Source organism: Rhinopithecus bieti, unplaced genomic scaffold, assembly GCF_001698545.2.
Source record: "Rhinopithecus bieti isolate Rb0 unplaced genomic scaffold, ASM169854v2 scaffold_49457, whole genome shotgun sequence".
In the NCBI taxonomy this organism is placed as follows: domain Eukaryota; kingdom Metazoa; phylum Chordata; class Mammalia; order Primates; family Cercopithecidae; genus Rhinopithecus; species Rhinopithecus bieti.
This window is the reverse complement of record NW_016820128.1, coordinates 2,035,503-2,044,661: the sequence shown is the minus strand read 5'-3', so window position 1 is coordinate 2,044,661 and position 9,159 is coordinate 2,035,503.

Genomic DNA, 9,159 nt, shown 5'->3' with positions numbered 1-9,159 from the left:
AGAAAGAGATAAAGAAAAAAAAGCAATCTGATGAGATTATAGTATAATCATCAAATTGTTTAGTAAAGAAAATATTTATACCTCCTTGCACTGGCCTGATCAAATACAGATGTATTTGTAAAATAAAATTTAAAAACTTAAAGTATCTCATATAAAAATAACAAAGAAATGCATATTTCCATGATTTGTATTTTATATACTTATCAATATATTCCATCCACATGCTTAATAAGAGTAATCACTTTTCAGGCTAGAGATGACTTAGCAAAACAAAAGAGTAATTACATGTAACTTACAAATAGAATGATATTTTTCTATCCAATTGTTTTCTGGTATATTTCCATGTTCTGCTTTGAATGAAATATTTGAAAGAGAAGAATTTGAATATCAAAATTCTTTAAAAGTCTGTGCTCATAGCTGCATTCATATGTATATGTACATAATCTTGTTACAACAAAAGAAACTTGCTCTCATTTAATTTGACTTTGTTTAATGCCTCATCTGAAACCAGAAAGATGGGAAAATGTTTAAATCAGGAATAGCGCGAAGCAGAACGCTAGATAAGAATATATGTGGCATTTATAAATTTTGTTTTGAGGCATACTTTTCCTTTCTGAAGTCAGAAAATATTTTGTTGACTTTCCTTATCTACTTCATGACCACTGCTTATCATGATTCTGATCTACATGAGTATTTCTATGAAGGAAACAATGGCTATCTGGCTATTTTTCATTTACTTTGGCCACTGTAGGTCCAAAAGGGAAAGTGGTATATTATGAAAAGAACACTGCATTTAGAATCAGACCATCTGGTAATAAAACTCTAGCTTGAACAATTACTAGCTGTGTAATGTTTGCAAGTTATTTAAAATTTCTGAGCTTTTATTTCTTTTATGTAAAAGGGAAATACTATGTAGTTTCCAGTATTATGGTTAGAATGATCTGAGGTAAAGTTTGTAGAAGAAAAAAATTCAGACAGAAGATGTCTAATATTCACTGACTAAAATCCAAACTAAACAATTATTTGTAAAAGATGTTGAGCTTCAATTGTCTAGTTGGCTCTTTCCATTTATCACAGTATTGGAATGATTTCATATCACAACTTCAGTTTCTGTTATGAAGATTCCATGTACTATATTCTCTGAACCAATTTTAGTGTCTGTCCCTAGCAGATTTAATGTAGTGTGAGATACACCGCTCCCTTTATGCCTGTTCACTGTCATAATTCTGTATTCACCATAACAGGAATTTCATTGGGTTGCTCTTTCCTTTGCCACTTTCCCTTGTTAGCAAATTACTTTAAACGTTCACTTTTATTAAAATCTGAAATCAGATGCATGATTCCCTCTTGCTCTATACCAGGCCTCCAGTAGGGCTGCTATCCAGAGTCTAAATGAAGATTGAACAGTTAAACAAACATTATTTAGAGCTTCTCATTTAGAACCACTTTTAGGAATACAGCAGCAGAAATGCTTTGGCAACATGATGTAAAACAAAACAAAAAAAATGTTGGAATAAATCTAGAAAACAAAACTTTAAGATCAAAAGTTCACCAATATGATACACTAGGTAGAAGCAAAACTGAAAGAGAACATTGACTAATTTTTTTTTTAATGAAAACAGAAATAAAAGAAAATTTGAAACTGCTTAATAGGAAATGGCTTTTCGAAATGGTACTCTCTTAGGATATGTTTATGTGCATTCTCTGCCCAACTTCAAAAGCACAGCACACTTTTCATGCTTTTGAAGTTAGATCAGTGTTCAGGAATGGTTATAGTGTGGCCAGAAGCAAAACTGCCACTTTGTTGTGTTTAAAACAACAACAAAAAAGTGCACGAGGCCAGAAAGGTACATCCCATTAAAGTAGTTGGGAAAATGTTTGTAACTGAAGAATTTTACAGAGGTCCTCCAGGCCCCATTCTACTGAAGCAAAAGGCATATGCAATTAAATATGACACATTCTCATGTAGTCAGAGAGGCCAAGAATACAATTTTAAATTATTAAAACATAACATGTTTGGATCAAAATTACACTTGGCTGACAGTCTTGATGAACCTCCTTGTATGACCTACTAAATGCCTTTGATGAATCTGGAAAAGATGAACAACAAAACATCATGGAAATAGAGGTATGACAGTCTCCCCAGAAAGAATTGCCAAAAGAACCCAGGACCTATGGAAATAATTGGAAACATGAAGAGTAGAACATTGAAATACAGATCCAGGAGCAGAGGGACTTTGACCACTTGAAAGATGGGAAGATTTTGGATTGGGCTCATTGACACAGCACATCTTGAGGACCTCCTGTGGGCCAGACACTGTCTTAGGCACTGGAACAGAATGGAGGATGTCCCTGTTCTGATGGAGTTTGCACTGTGGGGAAGAGTGGTGAAAATAAATAAATAGATGTTGTGTCCATGCCTCGAGGAAACATAAGACAAGATGAGCAGATGCAGCTGTTCTGGTGAAAGCCATTTAATGCAACTCCCTAAATACTGCTCCAGAATTCACTTTGCTCAATAGTCACTGGTTTTATCTTGGGAACTTTTAGTGTTTTGCCAGGTAGACAATGGCCCCATTTCCACTGCGGTACATTCCTAGCCTGCTGTGGAGGGATACCCTCTGCTCTGTTTTATCTACTAACAGAATACTATTCTTCCTGTTTCCTATATGTTAATAAAACATTATTGTCCTCTAACACCACTGCCCAGTCTGCACATGCACTTTTATTTGATTAAAGAGACGAAGGAGATAAGGGACTGGAAAAGAAGGGAGATAAGTCTGGCTGTCCCATTTACCTCTGATATAGAAATAGAACTGATTTTTTTATTTTCTTGACTTTTAATTTTCAAATTGAAAGTTAAAAAAAACTAAAAGGCATTTCTTTTATAATCGGAAAATGGAAACATTTGAATAACTTAACAGTAATTATTTAAATTTTCATGTGTATATTACAGACGTTTGCTTGTATTTTCAAAAGAACAGTGGGCTGTAAGTTTTCCTGAGAAACAACATGTGTAGGATGCTTAAAATATAAAATCAAACTATGAAAAAAAACCTAAGACCTAGGACCCGAGAGATAACATTTGTGGAATGCTTAAAATTAAAAAAAATATATGAAAAAAATCTAAAACCTGCAATCAGCATGTTAACAGATCTAACTATCAAAGAAACACATGGCACAATATTAATATTTGCTAATAATAAAATGCAAAATAACACTATACGATTCCATTTCGTAATTTAAGTGATCAAAATACATCCTCTAATTCTTAATTAAAATCTCCTATTTGTGAAGTTGGTAAAACCACATACTGTTAGTTTGAAGTACAATTTAATATAACCCTTTGGGAAAGCAAAATCATTGAAATGTTCACCCTTTGATACCATAATTCCATTTTGAACTTTTCTTAAATAAAGATTTGAAAGGGACTCTAGCTAAATGAGTAGAGTTTAGCTGCCCTTGCCACAAAATAAAAAAAAAATAGGTAACTATATAAGTTTATGGATATGTTAATTTGCTACTATAGTAACTATTTTATTATCTATATGTATTCCATAACATCATATTGTCTGCCTTAAATATACATAATATAATTTATTAAATTAAAAAACCAATGGGTTTTGGAGTACAAGTGGTTTTGGTTACATGGATGAATTATATAGTGGTGAAGTCTGAGATTTTAGTGCACCTGTCACCCTAGTGGTGTACATTGTACCCAAAAGGTAGTCATAATAATAAAATTTTTTTTTTAAAAAAAGCAATTAACAGCTGGGCACAGTGGCTCATGCCTGTAATCCCTGCACTTTGGGAGCCTGAGGTGGGTGGATCATGAGGTCAAGAGATCAAGACCATCTGGCCAACATGGTGAAACCCCATCTCTACTAAAACTACANATTATGGTTAGAATGATCTGAGGTAAAGTTTGTAGAAGAAAAAAATTCAGACAGAAGATGTCTAATATTCACTGACTAAAATCCAAACTAAACAATTATTTGTAAAAGATGTTGAGCTTCAATTGTCTAGTTGGCTCTTTCCATTTATCACAGTATTGGAATGATTTCATATCACAACTTCAGTTTCTGTTATGAAGATTCCATGTACTATATTCTCTGAACCAATTTTTAGTGTCTGTCCCTAGCAGATTTAATGTAGTGTGAGATACACCGCTCCCTTTATGCCTGTTCACTGTCATAATTCTGTATTCACCATAACAGGAATTTCATTGGGTTGCTCTTTCCTTTGCCACTTTCCCTTGTTAGCAAATTACTTTAAACGTTCACTTTTTATTAAAAATCTGAAATCAGATGCATGATTCCCTCTTGCTCTATACCAGGCCTCCAGTAGGGCTGCTATCCAGAGTCTAAATGAAGATTGAACAGTTAAACAAACATTATTTAGAGCTTCTCATTTAGAACCACTTTTAGGAATACAGCAGCAGAAATGCTTTGGCAACATGATGTAAAACAAAACAAAAAAAATGTTGGAATAAATCTAGAAAAACAAAACTTTAAGATCAAAAGTTCACCAATATGATACACTAGGTAGAAGCAAAACTGAAAGAGAACATTGACTAATTTTTTTTTTTAATGAAAACAGAAATAAAAGAAAATTTGAAACTGCTTAATAGGAAATGGCTTTTTCGAAATGGTACTCTCTTAGGATATGTTTATGTGCATTCTCTGCCCAACTTCAAAAGCACAGCACACTTTTTCATGCTTTTGAAGTTAGATCAGTGTTCAGGAATGGTTATAGTGTGGCCAGAAGCAAAACTGCCACTTTGTTGTGTTTAAAAACAACAACAAAAAAGTGCACGAGGCCAGAAAGGTACATCCCATTAAAGTAGTTGGGAAAATGTTTGTAACTGAAGAATTTTACAGAGGTCCTCCAGGCCCCATTCTACTGAAGCAAAAGGCATATGCAATTAAATATGACACATTCTCATGTAGTCAGAGAGGCCAAGAATACAATTTTAAATTATTAAAACATAACATGTTTGGATCAAAATTACACTTGGCTGACAGTCTTGATGAACCTCCTTGTATGACCTACTAAATGCCTTTGATGAATCTGGAAAAGATGAACAACAAAACATCATGGAAATAGAGGTATGACAGTCTCCCCAGAAAGAATTGCCAAAAAGAACCCAGGACCTATGGAAATAATTGGAAACATGAAGAGTAGAACATTGAAATACAGATCCAGGAGCAGAGGGACTTTGACCACTTGAAAGATGGGAAGATTTTTGGATTGGGCTCATTGACACAGCACATCTTGAGGACCTCCTGTGGGCCAGACACTGTCTTAGGCACTGGAACAGAATGGAGGATGTCCCTGTTCTGATGGAGTTTGCACTGTGGGGAAGAGTGGTGAAAAATAAATAAATAGATGTTGTGTCCATGCCTCGAGGAAACATAAGACAAGATGAGCAGATGCAGCTGTTCTGGTGAAAGCCATTTAATGCAACTCCCTAAATACTGCTCCAGAATTCACTTTGCTCAATAGTCACTGGTTTTTATCTTGGGAACTTTTAGTGTTTTGCCAGGTAGACAATGGCCCCCATTTCCACTGCGGTACATTCCTAGCCTGCTGTGGAGGGATACCCTCTGCTCTGTTTTATCTACTAACAGAATACTATTCTTCCTGTTTCCTATATGTTAATAAAAACATTATTGTCCTCTAACACCACTGCCCAGTCTGCACATGCACTTTTATTTGATTAAAGAGACGAAGGAGATAAGGGACTGGAAAAGAAGGGAGATAAGTCTGGCTGTCCCATTTACCTCTGATATAGAAATAGAACTGATTTTTTTATTTTCTTGACTTTTAATTTTCAAATTGAAAGTTAAAAAAAACTAAAAAGGCATTTCTTTTATAATCGGAAAAATGGAAACATTTGAATAACTTAACAGTAATTATTTAAATTTTCATGTGTATATTACAGACGTTTGCTTGTATTTTCAAAAGAACAGTGGGCTGTAAGTTTTCCTGAGAAACAACATGTGTAGGATGCTTAAAATATAAAATCAAACTATGAAAAAAAACCTAAGACCTAGGACCCGAGAGATAACATTTGTGGAATGCTTAAAATTAAAAAAAATATATGAAAAAAATCTAAAACCTGCAATCAGCATGTTAACAGATCTAACTATCAAAGAAACACATGGCACAATATTAATATTTGCTAATAATAAAAATGCAAAATAACACTATACGATTCCATTTCGTAATTTAAGTGATCAAAATACATCCTCTAATTCTTAATTAAAATCTCCTATTTGTGAAGTTGGTAAAACCACATACTGTTAGTTTGAAGTACAATTTAATATAACCCTTTGGGAAAGCAAAATCATTGAAATGTTCACCCTTTGATACCATAATTCCATTTTTGAACTTTTTCTTAAATAAAGATTTGAAAGGGACTCTAGCTAAATGAGTAGAGTTTAGCTGCCCTTGCCACAAAAATAAAAAAAAAATAGGTAACTATATAAGTTTATGGATATGTTAATTTGCTACTATAGTAACTATTTTATTATCTATATGTATTCCATAACATCATATTGTCTGCCTTAAATATACATAATATAATTTATTAAATTAAAAAACCAATGGGTTTTGGAGTACAAGTGGTTTTTGGTTACATGGATGAATTATATAGTGGTGAAGTCTGAGATTTTAGTGCACCTGTCACCCTAGTGGTGTACATTGTACCCAAAAGGTAGTCATAATAATAAAATTTTTTTTTTAAAAAAAGCAATTAACAGCTGGGCACAGTGGCTCATGCCTGTAATCCCTGCACTTTGGGAGCCTGAGGTGGGTGGATCATGAGGTCAAGAGATCAAGACCATCTGGCCAACATGGTGAAACCCCATCTCTACTAAAACTACAAAAATTAGCTGGGCATGGTGGTGCACACCTGTAGTCCCAACTACTCAGGAGGCTGAGGCAGGAGAATCACTTGAACCTGGGAGGTGGAGCTTGCAGTGAGCCAAGATCGTGCCACTGCACTCCAGCCTGGTGACAGAGCGAGACTCTGTCAAAAAAAAAAAAAAAAAAAAAAAGCAATTAACTACAAGAATATTTATTGCTATAATTTTTAAGAAAAATAAAGATGCACCACTTAAATATTTAACAACAGCAGAATTGCTAGGTAAAAGATTTCATGGTGTTTTATTTGTTGAAAAAGTAGACATGCATTAAAATAATAGACAGTAGGCTATATAATAACACAGAAAACATTTATACAAAATTAACCTCCAGACTGGAAGCGTGGCTCACACCTGTAATTCCAGCAGTTTGGGAGGCCGAGGCAGGCAGATCACCTGAGGCCAGGAGTTCAAAACCAACCTGGCTAACATGGCAAACCCTTGTCTCTACAAAAACTAAAAAAAAACAAAAACAAAAACAAAAAAAAGCAGTGTATTGGTGCATACCTGTGATCCCAGCTACTAGGGAGGCTGACATAGGAAAACCACTTCAACCTGGGAGGCAGAGGTTGCAGTGTGCAGAGATAATGCCACTGTACTCCAGCCTGGGTGAAAGAGCAAGACTCTGTTTCAAAAAAATAAAAATAATAAAAATATTAACATCCAAAATTATATGTATGTATGTATAATTTTTTTCATAAGAGCAATTTTAGGTGAACGTGGATGCAGAGAAAAAAATAAAAGTCTAAAAAACTGAACATGAAAATAGTTTGTTTTCCAGCAGTAGCAGAATTATGGGTGACTTTTTATTCTATTGTTACATTATTACTCTTATAAAATCCTTATAATGTTTGTATAATTATGCTTCATTAAAATGATTTTTTAGATGTCAATTTATCATAGCTTTGGGGCCTGCACTCACTATTCCCTTCCCTCTCTTGGAATCTTCATTCCCGAGATATCCACATGGCTTGCTTGCTCACTCACTTCTCTTCAAGTCTTTATTCAAACGTCATCTTCTTAGTGGGATGTACACTAGCCACTCGCTTAAAATTGCAAATCTTGCTACCTTCCAACTGTTCTTGCTTCCAATTCTCCTTTTAACATTTTTCCTTGTCCACTATATAACATACCTTTCTTACTTATTTATCTAGTTTATTTTCTGTCTTCCACACAATAATATAAGGTAAAGTCTTACTTCTTAACCCAAAAAATCAGGCTTTTCATGATTTGACCTCAATCTACTCCAGCTGCACCCATCACTAATTACTCTTCTCACATCTGAAATTCCAGTCACATAGTTTTGGAAAGCTTCAAAAATTAAGATAGATTAGTGATTCAGAGGAGGAATAGATAGGTAAACAGATGTGTGGTAAAACAAGTATAATAATATATGGTTTAACCTAGTTGATAAATATGGGTTTGGTGTAATTTGTAGGGATTTTTTTTTTTTTGTCTTTGTAGATTTAACATTTTCATGTAAAATGATAAGAAAAGCCTATCAATCAATTAAATGTCATACGAAGAGTTTATTTTGGCCTGATTTAGATAGCCTCGCAAAAATGACTAAGCCAAAATGTTTTAGGCAATCAGGGAAATATGATCATTGATATGTTATTAGCTGATATTAAGTAAATAATGCTATTAGTTTTCTCAAGCATGATACTTTAATAAGCACTGTGCTTTTTAAAAAGGGACCTGTATTGTAGACAAACATATTTTTAGTGGATGAAATACTATGGTATCTAGTATTTTATTTAGGGAGTATGGGGGAAATTAAGGTTTGAGAAACAATACACATGAGAATCTGCCATCCATTGATAACTGTTGAAGTTAGATCATAGGTACATCTAGGAGTTCCATATGCTCTTCTCTCCATTTTTAAGTTCATTTGAATGTTTCCATAATAAAAATATGAACATCACTTGCATTTTCCTTTCATTTATCACAAAACTTGGAATTATATTTGATTTTAAAACTTTAGCTGGATTGCAAGTTCACCAATTGTTATGTGTCTTAGTTTTGTGTTATTGTGACAAAATATCTGAGACTGGGTGATTTAAAAAGAAGAAAAATTTATTTTTCACAGTTCTGGGGGCTGGGAAGTCCAACATCAAGACACAGGCCTCTGATGAGGGCCTTCTTCCTGCATCATAACATGGCAGCAGGCCCCTCATGACAACAGAGAACAAGAAGAGGCCAATCTAGTTTTTATAACAAGTTTATTCTCTTC